The sequence below is a fragment of the Ambystoma mexicanum genome, chromosome 1q (assembly GCF_040938575.1).
Source record: "Ambystoma mexicanum isolate Mex_15411 chromosome 1q, UKY_AmexF1_1, whole genome shotgun sequence".
Taxonomy (NCBI): Eukaryota; Metazoa; Chordata; class Amphibia; order Caudata; family Ambystomatidae; genus Ambystoma; species Ambystoma mexicanum.
The window spans coordinates 648,577,863-648,599,471 of NC_090922.1; positions in this window are offsets into that span (position 1 = coordinate 648,577,863).

Consider the following 21,609-nt stretch of genomic DNA (forward strand, 5'->3'; position numbering starts at 1 on the left):
CATCAACCGATAGGCCTGTCCCCCATAACTGCCCACGAAGGAGGCACATGACGGACAGAAACATCAACACACCATTACACAGACAGCAGGGCCCCCAAAATGTCCCTGTCTACATCAGCATTGCTCACTGGGGTCATGATGAGGCCCACAGCAATGTTGCAATGATGTGCGCATTGCCATCACAGGACATGTGCCAGGCCAACTAACCAAACGGCATGAACGGACACAGTGGATGGGCACTCACAATGCACTCCACCCCTCTGCATACATTGGGTGATGGCATGCAAAACAGGCCATGGGAGCCATGAGCATATACTGGTTGCATTGTGTGAATCAATTAGTGCATGTAGAAGTGAGCCAAAGTAACAGTTGGATGCAAGCCATGGTGGCACATCATGTTCTTGATCAGACGTCATGACTGACACATACATTCTTGCCTACATACATGTGATGCAGGCTATCCCCTGAAGAGGTGGCTCCTTACACCAGTCCCGAACCCGCAGAAGCAGCACGAGGAGGACTTCAACCGTGCACATACACATACCCGTGTGGTCATAGAGCAGACATTCAGCCTATTGAAGGCACGGTTCCGATGCCTCAGCAGGTCTGGTGGGCACTCCTGTACCACCATGAGAAGGTGGCAAAGATCGTCATGGCATGTGTCATGCTACACAATACGTGCGTCAGACGGAATGTGCCCCTGCCCCCTGATGCAACCACCTGACGATGAGGATGAGGAGGGTGCAGATGGGGCGGCACCCCATGGAGGAGGCGATGCACAGGAGGGGCGTGCAATGCGCCAAAATATCATCGACCACTGCTTCTAGCACACACGGCTGGTGTGTATCACATGGAGACTGCACTTGGGGCACTGTGTGTCTCTGGGACATGCACACTGTGGACTGTACACCAATAAAGCACACATATGCAATAAAAATGTCCACACATTTCATTTCGGAAAAGCAAAAAGTGTATTTCAATCATAAAACGTCGTGACACACCCCCTCCCACCTCTCCCCTCCCCCTGCACACCCCAACACACCCCCTCCCGCCTCCCCCCTCCCCCCTGCACACCCCAACACACCCCCTCCCACCTCCCCCTGCACACCCCAACACACCCCATGTAAGTGTCAACAGATGCCTGTGACAGTGGCCACAGGCTGTTACAAGCCCCTTCTCCCGGCCCCCGGGGCACCCCTGGCTGTGAAGCGCAGGTTCCGTCCGGAACGTCGGATGGGGCTGCTCTGTGCAGAACCGGCAGCGGAGGATGTCCCTGCCTGCCCCCGTGCATGCACGTCCTGTAGGGTGTGGGTGAGCTCAGTGAGCGCACAACGCAACCCGGCAAGTTCACCACAAATGTCCCTAGACATGGCCTGCATAGCATCCCTCAGGGTGGCAGTGCTCTGCGCTATTTCGGCCCTTAGGGTCTCCGTGGCCTGTTCAATGGTTGCCCTAGCCCCCACACATTCCGCAGCATGATCAGTCAGCATCGTGTGCCTTATAATAAGCAAGTAAGTCTCTGCTCAGGATCATGTAGTATAAAAGGTATTACAAGATTCGCCTCCTGGACTAAGCATATTTAACCTTCTAGTATCACATTAGACTTCCCTGGGCCTCCAGTTTCTCTCTAGCACTAGAGTTCCCTGAGTTGCCCTTTGGAATTTCTCGGCTTATGTGGATGGCTTCCATAATGAGAGAAAGTTCGATGGATGAGTGGTCTCTCCCTTAAGCCTCTGGATGGGGGAGTTTGCCAAGATATCCTCAACACTATTGATGGAGCTCACGGTGTACCCCACTTTTTCCGACCTACACTTTCACCCAATTTTCTTTCCCTGTTTATTCCCCCACCTTTTTTGCTGAAAGATACTGATGCTAAATGGGGGTAAGGTATATATGGGGAGGGCGCAGTAAGGGGAGATGTTGGAAACTCCTGCATTTCCCGGTGTAAATGTTGGTTTAAAAAATTCTGTGAAAGTGTAAGTCGGCAAGAAATTGTCGACAATCATTCATAGAACCGAGCTCTCGACTTCTCGTAAGCATGTTCCACAAAGTATCTCTGATGTGAGGGCTGTCAGTAGGATTTCTCTGTTCTAAGTGGAATTCTAGATTGTGTTCCACTCTTTGTGTCCTGAACAAACTAGGCAAGCCCATCTTACTTCCATCGTTGCTGGGCCAATGCTTAGTCTTGCCTCGGGGCCTGTTATTGAGCCTGTCCACTTGCCCTTGAGCTGGCTGTTGATGTTCCGGCTAAGTGCTTCTTCCTCCTCTGTCTCTTCTCTGACAACAGTTAGCCTTGTGTTGTTTTTCCTCTCAATTTTTCACTGCCTGTTCATCTCTGCAGTAGTTTCAACTGTCCTTCGTTATCTCTGTGGTTTCTTCACCTCTCCCCCAACTACCATTCTTTCGTCCTACCTAACTCTCAGTGTCCCTCTCTTCAGATGTTTTTTTCTCCACTTCTTCACCTCCTTTATCCTTGTCTGTTCTCCCACCTCGTCCAACCTCTTCTTCTCTCTTACTTCCTCATTGATCTTCACTTTCAACCTCTTCTACTCGCTCCCCTCCATGATGTTCACCTACTCTGACCTACACTTCCCTCTCACCTTCACCTATAAACACTCTACTCCACCACCTAGCACTGCATCTCCTACTCCTACTGCCTGTTGTCTTCTTTCTGCACCTTCCGCTAATTATTCACCTCCATGTTCTTCTGCAACTTCCACACCTTCTGCATTCTACCTCCTCCTAAATGTTCAACTCCTTCTACACCTTCCTCTTCTTCTGCACATGTACCTCTTCACTGCTTGCTTCTCTGCTACTTCAAAAGCCCACCACTACCCTTTATATCACTGGGTTACCCTTTACCATGGGATTGGTTAGACCTAATATGTTGCACCTTGTGAAGTATCATTAGCTCACTTTGGGGATTTGTAAGTGGGCGATTGTTGGGGCAAGGAACCACTATGCAGGCTGTGGGCTCACCACCTCATCACTTGTGCTACCAGAATTTGAGACTGACAACCAAGATACTTTTAATGTTTCTATTTATGAATGTGAGTAACTAAACTACACAGTGTCAGGATACCGGTGGTGTCACAGATGGGTCCAATGATACTCCAAGTCACAATGATGGTTCAAGTGTTATTAATCAAGGTTTCAGCAGCGTTCTAGGGCTCTCCCCCCTTTCTTGTCTTGATGTAGCATTTTCCACCCTAACCCAAGCGTCCCTATTCCATGGGTTAATAGATGGAGAATATTGCCTCCTGCTGTCTAATTTCTACATAACTAATTGTGATAACCTAAATGCAGTTGCCTTCTCTATCTAGGTACCCTCAGATACCTACTAGACTCTCACTAAACTATCTGTTTTAGTGGCTACCAGAGGCATGTGCCTTCAGACATTCTGCCTGACTTAGTTATTTTCCTCCCATGTCTTGTCATTTCTCTCCCTCTCTACATACTATCATCTCTTCACTCTACTCTCCTACTCCCATTTCCTCCAAATGTCACCCTGTCTTCTCCCTGCATCCCTCCTCCTCTGTCCCTATGATATCTCTCACTCCTTCTACTACTCCCTACCCCACCTTTCAATGTTATTACTCCTGCCTACACTCTACCACTCCTACCTCCAGACTGATATTCCCTCTTCCATGCTATTGCTCACTCCTCCACACTCAAACTCCAACCCACCTTCAACTCAGTCAACCCTCTACCACTTTCCGATTCAGTTCGTATTCACTCCCTACACTCCCTCTCCTAAACTAACTTGCTATTCTTTCATGCACACTCAGAACATAGTACTACTTGCACTCACTAACCAACGGCTCACCTGATTTACAATTCACCTGCACGTTCTTCACCATCCTTACTCCTGCTGGTATCTTAGTTTGCCACCTTCTCTTTTTCTGACCTCACCCAAACTATCCCCACATTCCTGTTCCCTGGTAAATTATGTTCCAGGAAGTGGTTGCGCCTCTGTCTTTAGTCCCTGTTCATCTAGGGGCGCAGCAGCGGTTCTGCTACTATGCGAGATAAGGCTGTGGTTCAATGTGCATCATCTGGCCCAGCTGCGTAGGTGCTCTGGCTATTTGTTCGCTTGCTCACTCTCCCCTTGTGGTCCTGATAGGTGGATTGTGTAGTGCTCAAAGCAGGTTAATAGGAGTTCTGGCTCGCTTTTCGCTGTTTTCTCTCTCTCTACTCAACTAGTGTTTGGCATTGGCTTGTGTGGCACGCAGATGGGCTGTTGCCTGCAAATGGTCTTCGCTCATGGCTATGGTTTCTCTGGCATTTTTGGAAAAGAAAGAGAGAACTTGTCCAACGCTTCTGTTAGGATGCATAGGATGATGAAAATTGGTGCTGCCCATGTAAAGGCTAGCACTTGGGGAGGGGACAGGAAATGAGATACAGTCAAATACCACCACCCACCTAGGTAGAAAGGCCTTTGAATGCTCCCAGTTTGGCTTCCTAACACTGACTGAGAAGGTCTCCCATCCCCTCTTGAAATGGTCACATTTCTGAGCCTATCACAGTGGTCAAACTAAATATTAAGATGGTAAGATGGTAAAGTGTCAGTACACAACAGGTTGAGAAAAAACACCCCACTTGGTCACCCATACAAGGGAACACCTGTCTCTACACTCTGGAGTGGACAGAATCTATATCAGCACGAAGAAGGGATAGGAATTAGCAATTAATTTCAAAACAATTATAGTCGGTGATGAACTCTACTTCCATACTACTGTAAGTCCTGAAAAAATGGACTCAGCAGACTTTAATAAAATTTCATGTTCAAATGTATTTCATTAATTACCATTTTAAACCTAAAACACTCATAAATACACCCACAAGATGACTTTCAAGTATCAAAATCAGAAAGCACAATACATCTAATTGTCACAATACATTCTTAAAAACATAACACAAAGTCACAACAGGACAAACATAAATATCTTAATCCAATTCATGTGTGCATATTTCAAAATACCAACATGTTTCTGTCCCTAACACCATGTAGGTTAGACATTCATCAGGGGATGTCCTTTGTATATCCTAACTGACATTCTGGTTCTTGTATCTTGGGTGAAATTTTGCATAAAAAACTTTTTTCCCTTGTGAAGTTCACATCCAATCACTACGAAAAAGTAGAAATGGGAAGAGAGATGTACACGGGAAGAGAGATATAAACACATCACCCATTAATTCGCAAAAGATATGAATTCATCTGTTTACCAACAACGATCAAAACCATTATGATTCATTTATAATTGTGAACACACAAACCTTAATATATAAGGGTACCTGCTCATTGTGCATAGTAAACGCCCATGTAGCTGCAGAAATAATGTGACTGTCCTGTTTAGTAGGAACCTTATTTCATTTAAGCCTCCAAATGGCTTCTGAGCAACACTGCATTAAACACAATACACACAAGGAACCCATATTTCCGTACCAAAAAGCACAGAGATCAAATTTCTAATTAAAATGACACCCATCTCCTACCTATTACTGAAGATGCCAAAATATCATCAGCACTGGCATCACGACAGGCAATCCAATAATGGACAGAAACAAAAGGGGAAGAAAAAGAACCAGATCTTTATTTAAAACCATATACACCGGCCATATCTCACCCACGCCCCAAATTAAGGTGCTCCTGTGATGTATACCATGGTGAAACCAATCGAGGGCTGCTGCTCGCCCATATAGGTGTGTTACACACCTTAGTCATTAGCATATTCTATCTATCACTCATAGGCAAAGAAGTGCAAATCACCTTCTTAATAGTGTCACCCTACAGATCACTGTGGACACTTCCTCCCTCGAGGCGCATTAAAAATAAGCTAGTGTAGGTGATCTTATTCACTCAAAACAAGCAATTACCCTAACACGCCCCAAGGTTGGCTCATATTGAGGAATGCTCAATCACGCCCCAAACCAAGCAATTACCATGATTAGCCCCCACAGTCCGCTCATATCATAGAACGCTTCAATCGCTCCCTCATCAGCATACAAAAGCAACAAAAGGAACCAAAACTGTGCGTGCAGTTACATGCATCCAATTCCATTTCTTAAGTCCATGTGGGAAAACAAACCACATTCCCAACATCCTAGTCATGATATGTCATAATTCATTAAGTACAGGGTATTGCTTGCTGCACAGTCTTACTGGCCCTGGTGGGGTTTGATGGAGAAGTGCATCCCTATCCTAACCGCCCTCATCCTCTGATGTCGCTTCCCATGGCTGCCTTTCTTGCCTTTTTTATTCCTGGTCTCTCCTTACTGTCCCCTGTTGTAATGTATTCATCTTGAACCTCCTCCCACCAATCTGTATTCCCCTATTCCAATGTGGTCCTGAAAAATATCCCAGTGCTGGTATCTATAGCTCCTTCCAGTTTCCTGAAGGTATGGTGCTACCCTCCCATCACAGTGTTTGATTTCTTAATCCTCATTAAAAAATGGTAAATCTCACTTTCTCTTCCAGTCATCTCTTTTGGTCTTCCTGTCACACCAAGCCATCCCCACTTACTGATATGCCTGTCTTGGGATGTCTTTCTTTTTAATTGCTCGATTAGACTCCTATCTTTTTCCTCTAATGCCTCTCAATTACTCTCTCTGTCTTGAATGTTCTTACTCTCTTCCCAATTTCCTTATCTTACTCCCCAACACTGACCCCTTGCTTCATTCTCCAAGGTGATTATTTTCTCTCTCTGCAGGCTGTTTCTTCTCACCTCTCTTCACAAATTGTCTCTTCCACTCTTCCTGTAAACTCAATCATCCCTGTTGTTCCGCTCTCATTTCTACTTCCCTGATGGTATACTTGAAATGTCTCTCAGCGTTCCTTTTTGGTTACAACTAGGTCTTCGTCAGGTAGTCCAAACTGTTTTTAATTTGTACCATCTGCAGGCATGTCTCTTCCTGACCTTGATAGGTCAGTATTCATCACTGAAACAACATTTGCTCTTTGTCCTCCTGGTAGTTTGCATGCTTAGCCTCCTGTAGGCTACGAGCTTAGTCAACCCTGTTTGCTTTATCGTTTCTCTCACCCCCCCCCCTTATGGGGTAACCCGTTCTGCTTAGTAACTCAGCCCTGCTTGCTAGCCTCCTAGAATATTTGGCTCATAAACCCTGTGTGGGCTCCTGCTCTGTCTTGTTTTGGCTCTTGCATCTGTCACCCCGTCCGGGGGTGTTCTGATTGCTAACCCTGTGTGGGCTTTGCATCAGCTCTGCCTGGATTTTGTTCTTGCTTCTGTCACCATCTGGTGGGGCTTTCAGGTTGTTAATCCCGTGTGGGTTTGGTTGTGATCTACCCACCCTCAAACGGCTTCTGGCATATGGTTGCGTACCTTCCTTCCAGTGGCGGTGCTAGCTAATGGAGGTGATCTCTCTGAGCCATGCTTACCCATGCTCCGGATTTGCCTATGGTCTGCGTGGGTGGTTGTTACATGTTGCTTCTAACTTCTTGGACCTTCAGCATCATTCACACAGGATGCCGGTACGTGTTGTTTCCTTTGAGTTTGCTTCCTTCCTCAGCGGTCCTCTGCTCGTCAGGGTCTCCACCTTTGTCACAGCGGTAGCTTTCAGTGAGAGGCTTGGAGTCTCCGCTAACCACACTGTCTGCCTTGCTCTGTGCTCCTCCTGCAATGGAGCAACTCCTTCTCTGCGTGTCCGCAAAAGTTGTCGTTTCTCGCTCTCCAGCTGATTCTCTCCTGTGCTGTGCTGCTGTATTCCTGATGTATTTGGGTTCCTCCCTGGAAGGAAAGGGAAGATGACATTGGTCCTGGTCTTCACATGAAATCAGTAACAAATAAGTACAGATCAGAAACTAAGCCATCCGAGTTAAAGGGGCCCTGTTCAACCCCCACGTAACCAACAACCATTGAGGATTTAAAAGTAAAGAGAGGTGGGATGGTATCTTTACTTGGGCATTGATAGTCCACAAAGGGGCGGTCACTCCCAATGGGATCCCACCTCCCCAGTCAATTAAGGAGAGTATTGCATAGCACGCTCAACTCCTTAGTCAAAAAGGGGGTGGCTCCCCATTGGGGAGAAGGGACACATTCCCTGGATTCATCACACATCACAGATGACATCTCTCATGATATCAAAGATCACTTCACTGGTAGAGCATATTACGTCTGTAAATGAAAAAGGTGATATGTTTTTCTTTTAAAACACGGTTTAATCTTTATAAACAAAATCGTGAAGAAGAGGCAGTCAAGTGGATTGTCTTTGTTCATTTCCCATCTATTGATTCATACTTTAAACTAAAGTTCCAAATCAACGAAATGTTAGGGAACATATTTGATTAGAACCTCTCTGTTCTTAAATTGGTAACTTCTGCCTGAACGCCACGACCACAAGGCTTCAAACCCAATCTATTTGGAATGAGTAACTTTCATCTCCATGATATGTTGAAAGATAATGTGTGAGCATGCAGTCACATCTCAAAACGCACACACCGCGGTCTTTTGAAGCACACTGATTAACTGATTATATTCCATGGAAGAAATGAAAGGGAGTAGTACTCCAAATTCATTCGTTTTTCATATCAAAACAAACGAACTGTGTTTTCAACTAGGAGGACTGAAGGTACCTACCATGCGATAAGGTCAATATGAAGGAAATATGGGTCAATGTTTGGGGGACAAACAGGATGTTCTCCTCTATTTAAACTTAAAATCTTGAACTACAGGTTGAAGGGTAATCCTTCATCATTGTTAGAAGTAACATTTAGCCAATTTAGTGCTAAGGAAGGACCCTGAGTACTGGGCTTGTATATTAGAGATCTTATTTTTAAAAGTCTGTGCTGTCAGGGTCATACCCGATTCATGAACACAATTAGGAGGCATTCCTGTAAATAAATGAGCCTTCAGGATGTCTCTGTCTAATTACTGATTGCTTTCCATGCTGGGTGTACCCAGTAAGATCTTCTCCACGTTTGTGCCCACGGAGATCCAGAAATGGGTGGATTCAGCCCACTTGTTGGGTACCTTTCAGGCGGGTTTAAGTGGCAGATCCGCTACTTCTCGTAACTTCTCGTAACTTCTCGTAACATCATGTTGCTAGACACATTAACAAGAAACTCACTATGTAAAGAAAGCATTGATTCTGTTGATTCTGTTGACCAAATTAAATCGTGGAAGTTATCTAAGTATAATATTCCTGGATGGTTGTTGCAATTGCTGGTGCAATTACACAATAACACCTGTGTACCTGTGAGGCTGAGTAGCCGAAGGGCCAGTACTGTGCCCAATATTTTGAATAAAGGAGTAAAACAGGGTTGCGTATTGGCGTCTCGCTCTTCAACCTTTACCTTGCTGACCTCCCTCTTAGGCTTCATAGCATTCGTAATTGCCCCCTAAGGTAAATCATGTGCATTTCGGATGGCTCTCTTAGGTGGACAACATAATCCTAGTGGACCACACCGACATAGGAATGGTAAGATTTGCTGGAGAATTATGTAGCTATGCTAAGGAGAACGACTTGATATTAAACATCGATAAGACCAAATATATGTGTTACAGCAAGAAACGTTGTAAGAAGTGCACCCTTAAACTTACAGAGGGAAAAATTGAGCAGGTTGATGTGTATAAATACTTGGAGTGCCATCCAGTAGAAGGAAACATGTCCCTGAATTATTTGCAGAAAAGAAGTGAAACACTGCTTTGTTAACAACATTGATTAAAAGATTCTCGAATGGGATAGCCGGGATTAGCTTGCACAGAAGTATAATGTTATATAACCTGGCCATCCTGTATGGCCTTGATGCATTAGCAAATGAGAGTTATAAATGGTTTAGGGTGGTGGAAGGAACATTTTAGCAGCATTTCCTGGGCCTACCTCAATGTGTTCTGATGGCAGTCGTTAGACTGGAGCTGGGACTGATCTCTCTGTTAGGTCTGGCTAAAAAGGGGCAGGTGATACTATACGTGAAAGCATCCAAGGACCCCAAATGTCCGCTGTTAAATTTAATGGGAAGGCTTTAAAGAATGATATTGATACAAAGTTTTAGGTGATTTTCGTCAGTTAAACCTAAAGCTGTTTGAAGCCATTGATTGGAATCCTAATTGGGATATGGAACTGCATCAGCCAAAAACTCAGTTTGAAACAAAAATCAGTGACTGGAAAAAATATTACAACCTTTTGGCCTCTCTAAAAATGTACTCAGAGATCGGTAGTGTAACGTATAAATATTTGCAAGCGCAAAGATATTTGGTTTCAAATCTGTCTCCAGCTCTCAGGAGATTTGTGTTGCTTCTGGGGACCAATCTGGTTCCAACTTTAATGATGCAGGGTCGTCAAATACAAATTCCTTGTGAGGAAAGAACTTGTCGGATTTGTAAATTGGCTCATTTATCTGCGTCAATAAAACACTTATTGACGTAATGTAAGGAATTAGGAACTATTTATATGTGTAATCTAGAGAAATGTGTTCATGACTACGATTCAATGAAAATTTGTGAATTTTGGTACTACTTTCTAAATTCGGGTAACATCCCTTTGTACATTGCAATTTAGAAAATCTCACAGCATGTGGTATCTAGGTTAAATGATGAAATGGTGACCTGTGCCAGACTCTTGTAGATGTGGCCGTTTAACAACCTATTGGATGGATGGATCACAATGAGGTTTTGATGATTTTAAAGGTGATTATGTGATTTTGTAAATTTTGTAAAGTATACTTTTTTGCCTTTTACAAAATAATGGGTTTTTTTTTGTTATCGGATACTATGAAATGTGTGTTGTATAAGGTAGATTGTGATTATTGATGGAGTTGATCTGTGTGAAAGTTCGTAAGAACTGAAACACATTATAATTAAATGCATACAAATAAAATAAAATACTTGCATACATTCCAATAAGTGCCCATGACATACTGACAGGCTTCGCCTTTCCCCTGATAGCATGCTCGAAAAGTCTAGCTGTAAAATGTTTCTATTAAGTCTTGCATTTATACCCATGCATTTTGCACACTTGCACTTTCTATCGATGTCATATAGGACGTCATCAATTTTGTTGAAAAAGAAAATCTGCTAGGCTACCCTCAGTGATGCTTGAGGAGTTCAGCACTGTTTCTTTCTCTTGCCTGCTTGCATAAAGTTTTCAGTGCCCCATTGAAATCTTTCAGACTGGAATGGGTGTGGGTAACTTCTGAAAAGCATTGCTCTTTCTGAAGGAAGCTGTCACGGTTCGACCGTGGAACGTCTTGCAAAAATGAAGGCTCCACTGAGCCACTGTCAGAACTGGTGTAGCATTCTAGCCTTCCCAGGCTTCTGTTTATAGAGAGGCCACCCCCCCTTTTCCGTCGCGTTGCAACTCGCCCGTACAGTTCCTGGACTGTTAGCCTCTGTTTGCAGTACTACCCGCCTTTCTGTGTGATTTTCTCCTGGGCATGTACCCGGTATGCTGCCCAGTCTCCAGCAGTTTCTCTCTCTCTTGACCTGTCATCTTAGCGTACTTTCCCCTTTACCGTCAGGTATTTCTCTGTGCCTGTCCACCAGCTCCTCTTTCATTCATTCCCTCATGGTGCTCGTGTCTGCTTTCCCTTTCTGCCATTTTCGGCTCCTCTGTTGTTTTCCTCTTCCCGCTCTGTCGTCTCTCTTGCTCTCTTCTTCGTAGCAGCTGGGGTTTCACTTATTGCTTCCTCGTCCTTTCTTTTTTATCCTTTTGGCCATACTAGAGGCGGTGTCTGTTACTCTTCCGCCTGACTAGGCTATTTTGGCTTTCTCTTCTGCTCTTTCACTCTTGCTTTCTCTTATTCCCTTTCCTTGTAGTTCCCTTTCTTTCTCACCTTCTATATATATATATATATATATATATATATACATACATACATATATATATATATATATATATTCCGTAAAAAAGCGTTATTAAAGGGACGTTATGGTTAAGTTGCGCTACTAAAAACCTATGAAATTCAGTAAAAAAACATTGCTAAAGGGACGTTATGGTTCCAAGTAAAATTGAAAACCCCCTGAAATTCACCAGTTATGGTAAGTTAAGCAACCATAACTCGTGCCACCACTGTGCACTGCTAAGACTAACACCCAGGACATCAAAGATAACATCACAAATGTCATTGATGACATCATTGGGTCCCCGAACATTTTAAAAGTACCTTTTCGGGCAATCCACAGTATTTTATACTAAAAATGCACCGTAGCACATGTCCCAGACAATAACCCTGACTTTCTACATACTTTTTAGAACTTTTTGAGCACTTTTGGGGTGTTTGTTCTGTCCGCGGACAGCACGGGTGTCCGCGAACCGCACACCAGCACCCCTATAAAATGCCACACCCCAGAGCTCATCCTCATTGTGTTTCTGGCTACCTTACAGAACACAGTGTATTTTGCTGCCAATATTCCAGATTTATTTCTGAAACCTGATGGCATCCATGGCTCCTCTACTGCCACTTGGTGCTACATCTGCCTCAGCACCACCCCCTCCAAAACCACCACCTCCCCAAGGGCCTGAAGAGGGGAACAGGCATGAGGATGTAGAGGAGGATGAAGAGGATGACAAGGATGAGGTAGTGGAAGTCCCTACTGCTAGCACTCGCCGCGAGTTTTGGGTGTGGCGGTTATTTACCATTCATGGTAACGTATCCAGGGGGCGCGTGAACAAAGTTACCTGCAACCAGTGCAAAATGGTGCTGAGTCGCGGGAAGCCTGGTTCGTACAGCTTTGGTACGACAACTATGAAGCGACACCTAAAGTCGTTCCACGGTGGGGCCGTTTGCAAGGTTTCAAGGGTCACAGTTTTGTGTATGTATTGCGATGCAGTACTCTGCAGGAGGGAGAGACTTCAAAGTGCTTTTGAGACTCTGGTCTCAGAGCACGAGAAGACCTGCCCACAACCTAAGTAAGACCCACCCTACATCTTCCTCTCTCCATCCGCCCTTTCTTATCCCCGTGGTTGGTGTCCCCCCTACCCTCCTTCCCCCTCCTCTCCTAGTGTGTCATGTGTAAAAAACAAAAAAATACAAAACTCAGCCGCCTTTCACAGTCTAAAAATAGAAGTGACAAATAAATGGTGCAGGGCCCTGTGCTTTTTTTTGTTTTTTAGCAGTCCGCAGACAGTTCGCGAACATCTAATATTTTGGGGTGCTGCCCTATCAAAATCATTGCACTTTTATCTGGGAGGAAGAGGTGGCTCTGAAAAGAGCCTTTTGGTGATGTTTTTTTGTATCTGAAAAACTTGAAATAGTGAACACCTACTGAAAAATGGGTAGCTGTAATTCCACAGAAGGACGCAATGCATTTTGTACATTTCTCAGAAAAATCTGATTACCAGCATAAGTAATATGGACTCCATCTCTACAGAAAATGTATGTGCTACGAAACATAATATTTTCATTGTGAAAAGAGGACATGTCAATATCTCTTAGAAAGGCACAAACAGCCTTATTGACATTGACCCTCACTTTCTTCATTTGGTGACCAAATGAAGAAGAACGCAGCCATATTTGTCTCTGCGCAATACGAGAAAATAATACTTGGGAATTTGGAAACATGTCCATGACCTTCCCAAGTCCTTATTTCATCGCAAATAGCAAAGAACTTCCTGACACATGTCCCAAACTGTTCCCGCCACAATGAATTGTAATTATGTCTGGATGATGCGCTGTCTGCAAACTAGCACAGAGAGGTAGCAAGTGTAGCCACTTCATTCCGCGTACTCAATGCCAATGCACTTCCACATGAGGGAATCCAAGATCTGCAGCTACTCCACAGCGTTGTGCATGCACCTCCAACCAATGTATCCATGAGTCTCCCCAAATCCACACAATCTGTTTTCTGAAACACACAGGCATAGCTAACTGTTCTTCCCTCAGGAAAAAGAGCTTCTGACAAACGGTCTCCTTACACAACACACCCACTAAACTTTACTGACCAATCAATTCCTCTGCTCATTCTCATTTGCATGCCTCTCCACCTCAAAATCCCCGTATGTAATACGCGGTGTCCGCGGACCTCCGTTATGTGCACGGACATATCGTAACGTAGACAGCCCTTCTACCATTTCCACTTCACTCTCTGTGCCATTCCCTCATTGGATACAACTAAACAATCACACAACCATCCACCAATTACATCCAAGACCTCTACATCTAACTGCATCATCAGAGTTCAGCACTTCAAATGTACTTTAGATTACTCTGAGCACAAGTCTCATATCATTGGAAAGCACCTACTACAAAAACTACTGTACAAGTCTCCAAGATTTCTACTTGCAGCTGCATGCATATCCACATGCATGAATACAAACTACAGGTATGCATATTTTCTGCACAGTACATGTACAACTCTTGTAAAAGAATATAAACAGAGTAAGTACCACTTAACCCGTATAGCCTATAAAATGGACTTATTGTCATTTTTCCATCTACTATAATAACTGTCACTTCCAAACCTATCTACTTTCTAAACATATTTTTATAAACAACAGTATAATTGTAGAAAAACACTAAGTAGTGTATTATAAAATTACACACAGCCAGGATAAGGTCATGCACCTTCATACACTCACACAGATAGATACTATCATAGAAAAACTCCCAACTGCAATAATACCACTACCTATAAATCGCATCCTTCTGATTTATTACCCACACCTTCACAAATGCATACATTCTATGCTTTTCTATACCGTATCTGCCATTTACCTTTTAAAAATTGCAAAATAAGTATATCATTATTTCTTCTATCTCCTAACATTCAATAACACAGCCTTAAAAAAACAAGCGAGTTTCATACACTTTCTATTTTACTCACTTGCAAAGCATGTTGAACTAACATATTTAAAATAAAATATAAAGACTGCACATAGTCAAAGGAAACGGCATACTATATACACACAAAACTTCTTTCCTTTACAATTACAGTGAAGACCACTCTCCTTAAAAGCAGCAGAACCCGAAGTACAAACAACAACTCAGAAGAAACCTGATCATTCCACACAAAAAAGTAAGGTCAATACTACCATAATATTCTTACTGTTACTCAAAAACACTGTGCAGTTGATTCATGGTATTTGTGCACCAAAAAAAAAGATTAGTGCACCATTCTGCCCACAAATCCCCATTTGTTAAACAGGGATTTGCAGGCAGAATGCCGTGCAAATCACCGTTTCTCAGCACACAAATGACATAACTCGGCCTCTAGAATGTTAGTATTGCAGAATAAAGAACTGTTTTAATTCTATACCATTAGATTTAGTATTTGTGCTTCTCCTCACCACTAGCTTAATTTCTACTGTCATCTGATCCCCAATATAGTAAAACACGAATACAAGAATAGCCTTCCCAACTAGTTTTAGCTCCCAAATGCACATTCACACACCATCACATACATCTCTACCATCATACTCAGACACTCATGCACACAGCACACATGCATCGCAGAACAACTCAACCCATACCTTCTTTATTTTTTTCAGCAGACCCCAAAGAATGCCTACCAAAAGCAAGTCCATAGAAAACAACGTAGAGTAGAGCAAATGAAAAAAGAAGTATCCAAAATAAGCATCCATCTCTAGCAGAATGTGTACAAAAAGTTCAAACAAAACAGCCAATACAGTCATTTAGCAAAACAAAACATGCTTCAAGTACAGAAACTTTGCCTCATCTATCAAAATGTAAAACAAAACAGAAAATGATTATCAAGAATTCAGCTACAAGTACTGCTAAAACTGCTCCTATAAATCTTGATATAATGGCAAGTAAGCATACCAAAAAAAATATTTAGAAAAAATGTTCCGCCACAGAGTCCTTCAGAATCTTATAAAAACAGGAGAGAAATCATACACAACCCTTAAAACCTACCGTAGAAAATTAATCTTAGAAGCTTTGATAGACAGTGCAATCCTTCTCAAAAGAAAATTATTTATTTTAGTGTTAAACAGAATGAAACCACTAACAAAACTAATTACTAAATTACAAAAAAGACTTCTCAATAAAGGAATTATCAACAAAAATAACTTCTTAAATATCTGTGGAGGTGAATGAAGTCACACCACGAACACAGAACCATATTTTAATGAAGAAGCATACAAACAAAAGCAAACAAATACAATTGCTATACATAGCAGTGGACGAGGTTATGAAAAAATTAATAATACCATAATGGAACAAGAAATACTGCTTACAAAAATATCCCCAGAAAACTCAGAATTACTTCTCCATTCAACTGGACCAAAACATCGAGTATACAAATGGCCATGCACGTCAATGTGTAACATTCCCTAAAAATCTTTCAAATCTTTACGCCAATTCCTCAATCAGTATGTGAAAGGCAAAGACAAAATCAAAATGAAGCTGCTGCAAAATATGAATACCTGGCAGTGCGTAAATACACAGGGCTACAAGGACATTCATTAGTCTGCATTTAAGGACCTATCTGCAAAAGCACCTTCCATCATATCAAAATGACATCAACACATCATCCAACTATAAGAAATCTAGTCTATGAACTGTACTATACTAATAGTCCTGCATTAGTACTAGCCAATTTAAATAACAATCTTCTACATGGTACAGCCAAAGAACTACTTGAAGAAATTGACCATATCCAGAAAAAATATTTTGGAAGTGAAAGCCACTTACAAAATGCAATACCTTTACAACAGGCTAGCAGCAATTGTACACATGGCAACCTTCTACTACACACATACAAAAAAGAAATACTAAAATTTAAAAGTGCATCCGCTGAAATACCAAACCATGTGTGTGGTGTTGCTGCAGAACTTTTTATAAAACTAACACAAAAACTATAGACATAACATACAAAATAGAGGACAATGTATATTCTAAATGGTTTGAATTAGCTCTCTACCTTATAGCAGAAAACAAATACGAAATAACTGACCCCTTAATACTTTGCAGTTACTGCACTACACAACTTGACAACAACCAAACTACTTCACGCGCTATCACAAATAACTACCAAAACCCCTAATAAACTCAATTTATATGAGAACATCATAATTCAAACAGTACACCCATTTCAAGCAATAATACGCCTTCAACCAAAAACAGCAAAATTACCTCCCTCTGAATTGGTGAAAGGCATTTGTGGCAAAGTAGTTCATTTACCATTAGATCTGACAGAAAATGTGCACACTCTAGGAGTGCAACGTCCAATAGAACAATCTTTAATTATCTTAGTAAATGGTGTACCAACAAAAGACAAAGATATTTGGCAACAACTCGTCGACTTACATAAAGTTAGACAAGCCTTCCAATATCTAAAAGACAATAATGAGTACTACAAAGAAATAAATATTGAAGAAAACTTAAGGGGAACAACTGAAATAATTCAAGAGTCACGAGAAACTGGTCAATTTGAACTTCTGGATCCAGCTGCAGTATCCAGTATTTTAGACCATTATACAATTCATCCATTGCACTCAGAAGACAGCATAGATGATGCACTAGAAACGTACCAAATGCGACAAACCAAAGGATCACCAATGAGCATATGGGAAAAAGTATAGAAGCACATGCTTTTCCTCTACTATTTCCTACTGGCAAAGGAGGAAGATACGATGATAGACCCACTGAAATGACAGCATCAGAATACCGTTCATTACGAATGTATTCTGAAGAGCCCAGATTTAGACAAAATGTGGAATACATATTCCACCTACTCTTTGAAAGTGAACTAGCAACTCTATGTTACGGAGTGGCACACATATTGAAATCGGGAACACACTTTCAAACTATGTCAGCTACGCAATTAATACAAAAAGTGCAAGAAAAAGATGAGGTTTTACAATCAAGTATTACAAATCTGTTTGCAAAAATGCGTGGTACAAAAGAATACTGGTTCCGACATCACGGAGATGTACGTTGTATGATCAGAAACCTTGGACCACCCACTTGGTTTGTTACATTAAGTTGTGCAGAATATGCATGGGAAGTTTTACATGATTTCCTACGCATATCAAACAAAAACAAAACAAACATAGATATACTAACACCTGAAGAACTTTGCTCTCTAGATCCTGTTAATGTTTCAAGAAATTTCCACCATCGTTTCATTGCCATGCTAACACTTTATTTGTAATAAAACTGTTCCTCCACTCGGAGAAGTGCAACACTTCTTTTGGAGAAAAGAATATCAAGCCAGAGGAGCACCACATATCCACATGCTTTTATGGATTAAAGATGCTCCTAAATTTGGTCAGGACAGTGATGCCACTGTTTTGCAGTTCATCCAAAAATATGTCACTTGTGAAATCCCTTCGCAAACGACAAATAGTGACCTTCATGCACAAATTGTACAATTTCAAAGACACAAATGTGGCCAATATTGTCGTCGCAAATACAAAAAGAAAGGGAAATACTACACCAAATGCTGCTTTGGTTTCCCTAGACCAGTTACAGAAACAGGTGAAGTAAACAACTTCATGTCTTCAGTTAGACATAGTGTTAAAGGTAAATCACCTAAGAACACGTATTACATAAAAAGAACAGAAGAATCAAAATATATCAACGATTGCAATCAAATCATTGCCCACTTATGGAATGCAAACATACATGTGCAGTACACTGCAGACAATTCCACTGCAGTTGCACGATATGTTACAGCATACTTAACAAAAGCAGCTTAGGCATAAAAATGCTCTCTCATAGACAATGTTGTGCCTACGAAGCTGCAGATCGTTTAACCGGTACTGCTTTTTATGGAAAATCTGAAAATATAGTATGGCTATGTCTTGGTCCTGCTAAATCTAGAAAAAAAGTTCTCAAATCATATGACGGCATAGAAACAATAGCCAAAAATGATCCCAACAGCCAAGACATTTTGAAAAACAATTTACTAGATAAATACTACCCAAACAGGAGTACCACTTTGGAAAACATGTGTCTATACCACACAGCCCAAAACTTTGCAGGCGAAGAACGGTGGTCTGGAGGGTTGCCCAGAGCAACGCCAGTGGTTAAGATTCATTCTAAACCTTCCAGCCATCACCTCTTTGTTTTTGCTTTGTCACTCCGAGTGGGACGGGTATGCCCAGACGTGGGTCCCGTGCCTGCTGGGCCTAGAGACCCAAGCTACTCCTCACTGATGAGCCCCAACAAGGGCGAAACATGTTTGGGGATGCTTGTGGTCTCGTGCAGAAGGGATGTGACCTAGCAGCTCGGGCTGGGCTGCCCCTTTTGGGGTGGGGCCAAGCCTGATTTGCATATGGTCTTTCCCCTTCTGTAATGGCTTGGCAGGTGAAGAACGGTGGTCTGGAGGGTTGCCCAGAGCAACGCCAGTGGTTAAGATTCATTCTAAACCTTCCAGCCATCACCTCTTTGTTTTTGCTTTGTCACCCCGAGTGGGACGGGTATGCCCAGACGTGTGTCCCGTGCCTGCTGGGCCTAGAGACCCAAGCTACTCCTCACTGATGAGCCCCAACAAGGGGGCGAAACATGTTTGGGGATGCTTGTGGTCTCGTTCAGAAGGGATGTGACCTAGCAGTTCGGGCTGGACTGCCCCTTTTGGGGTGGGGCCAAGCCTGATTTGCATATGGTCTTTCCCCTTCTGTAATGGCTTGGCAGGCGAAGAACGGTGGTCTGGAGGGTTGCCCAGAGCAACGCCAGTGGTTAAGATTCATTCTAAACCTTCCAGCCATCACCTCTTTGTTTTTGATTAGCCAATCAGGACACTGTCCGCGGAGCGAACAGGGAAGTGTGTCCGTGGACCGAACATAGATATCACACATTATTTATACCTACTCTTTGGTCATTTAAAAAAAAAACTACTGATCGGATTTTCACCAAATTTACAAAAGCACACTTTCGGGACCAAGCCGCTGCTCCTGCTGCAAATTTGGTGAAAATCCCTCCAGCGGACTGATATTTTTGCAAAGTTAGTTGATGATTCGTCCAGTGGGAGCGAAGTTATAGGCCGCCCAAAAAGTGCTCTTCCTATGGAATCAGCAACTAAACCGTAACTACACAGCCACTACCGTGGCTGTGAAATATATATCTATATCTATATCTATATCTATATCTATATCTATATATATATATATATATATATATATATAGTACTCCTCCTCTTTCGACTCTTATACATTTTTGTTCCTTACCTTTCTTTTTTGCCTTTCCCTGAGCTGAGTTCCTCTGGAGGCTCTGCTTCCTGTTTGAGGGTTTCCGCACGATATCTTCATAGCGCTGCCTGCCTCGCCTTCCTTACTTACTGTTTTGCAAGAACTCCTACTCTTTAGTAGATCCTGGTATCCTTCATCGCTTCTGGCCTGATTCTTCTTCTGAAACTATAAGAGGGACGGACTGTCTATCCAGCCTCTCCAATTTTCAAGACTGCCACTTCCACCATCAGTACCGACCGAAAAATCCAGTCTCTCACAGCACAGTGTTTTTTATGCCTTAACCAGCTTTTTCCCTGTACTTTGGGGCAGGCTCCTCTGGGTTCACCTGACTGCTGTCACTACCACAGTCAAGGTGGCCTCGGACGGAGCTCATCCTTATCTCTATGAACAGAAGAAAGGGAAGAAGACTACACAGATAGGAGACCAGGAGACTTCTAAGAAGGAGAAGAAGAGAACACAGAAGAAATCCCTCGAGACTACTCGTCAGAAGATCCAGGTGAGGAGAATCAGGGGGAGGAAGGCACAGACATGGACAGAAACACAAATCCTTAACACAGACATGAACAAATAAGGAATCCTTAGGTGAATTCCTAAACTGCCCTGTTCGTCCAAGAGCTTCATTCTTCCTAGGCCTGATGACGTGATCTGAAGACTATCATTTTTAACCTCCCTAAGAATCACCATGTTGTTTTTTGTACGCTGATCAAAATAAAACAAGTAGGTACCTTAATTAGGTCAAAGTACTATCAAATGAGAAAAAAGATTGGTGACTCGAAACCATCGGGGCACAAACAAGGGCAGAGTATAAGACAACTATAACAAGTTGCTAATAAACTTCAAAGTTTTTTCAATTGTCTGTACTTTAAATTACTCAGTTTTCAACATAACCAAGAAAGGCAAATTCACAAGAAATAGTTTCCAAAAATCATATAATCTTCAAAATAAAGTAAACACAGGTAGTAAACATTCAACAATGTGTTTCAAATATACATTACATTTGCAAATTCATTGGGCCAAACTTTGAAGTTTATTAGCAACTTGTTATAGTTATCTTATACTGTGCCCTTGTTTGTGCCCCGATGGTTTCGAGTCACCAATCTTTTTTCTCATTAGTACTGATCTGGTAGCACAGATCTAACAAGCTGCACGCGAAACTTTTGTTAAAACTTTGTTGTAATTATTTGAATTGAAGACGAACCAAAGAGTTGTGAATATTCACTTGTGAACTGGTGTGCACCATTACAACCCAATTTCTTCAAAGTACTATCAAAAACATGTATATGTGAGCTTTTGTGGTCTTGACACCTTATTCTGGTCGGGTTAAAATGTAGCCTTTGAAAAACATTACGTTATAGCTCAATAGCCCCTCCTGAATTTCCTTTTTTCTTTATCTGTGCCTGGCGGTGGACCTGATTTGTAGTTTGTTGAGAGGGATGTGCATTACTGATATTGAATCCCCCATATGTTCCGGTCTTCAGTTTGAATGGTGCACTGTCCCTGTGG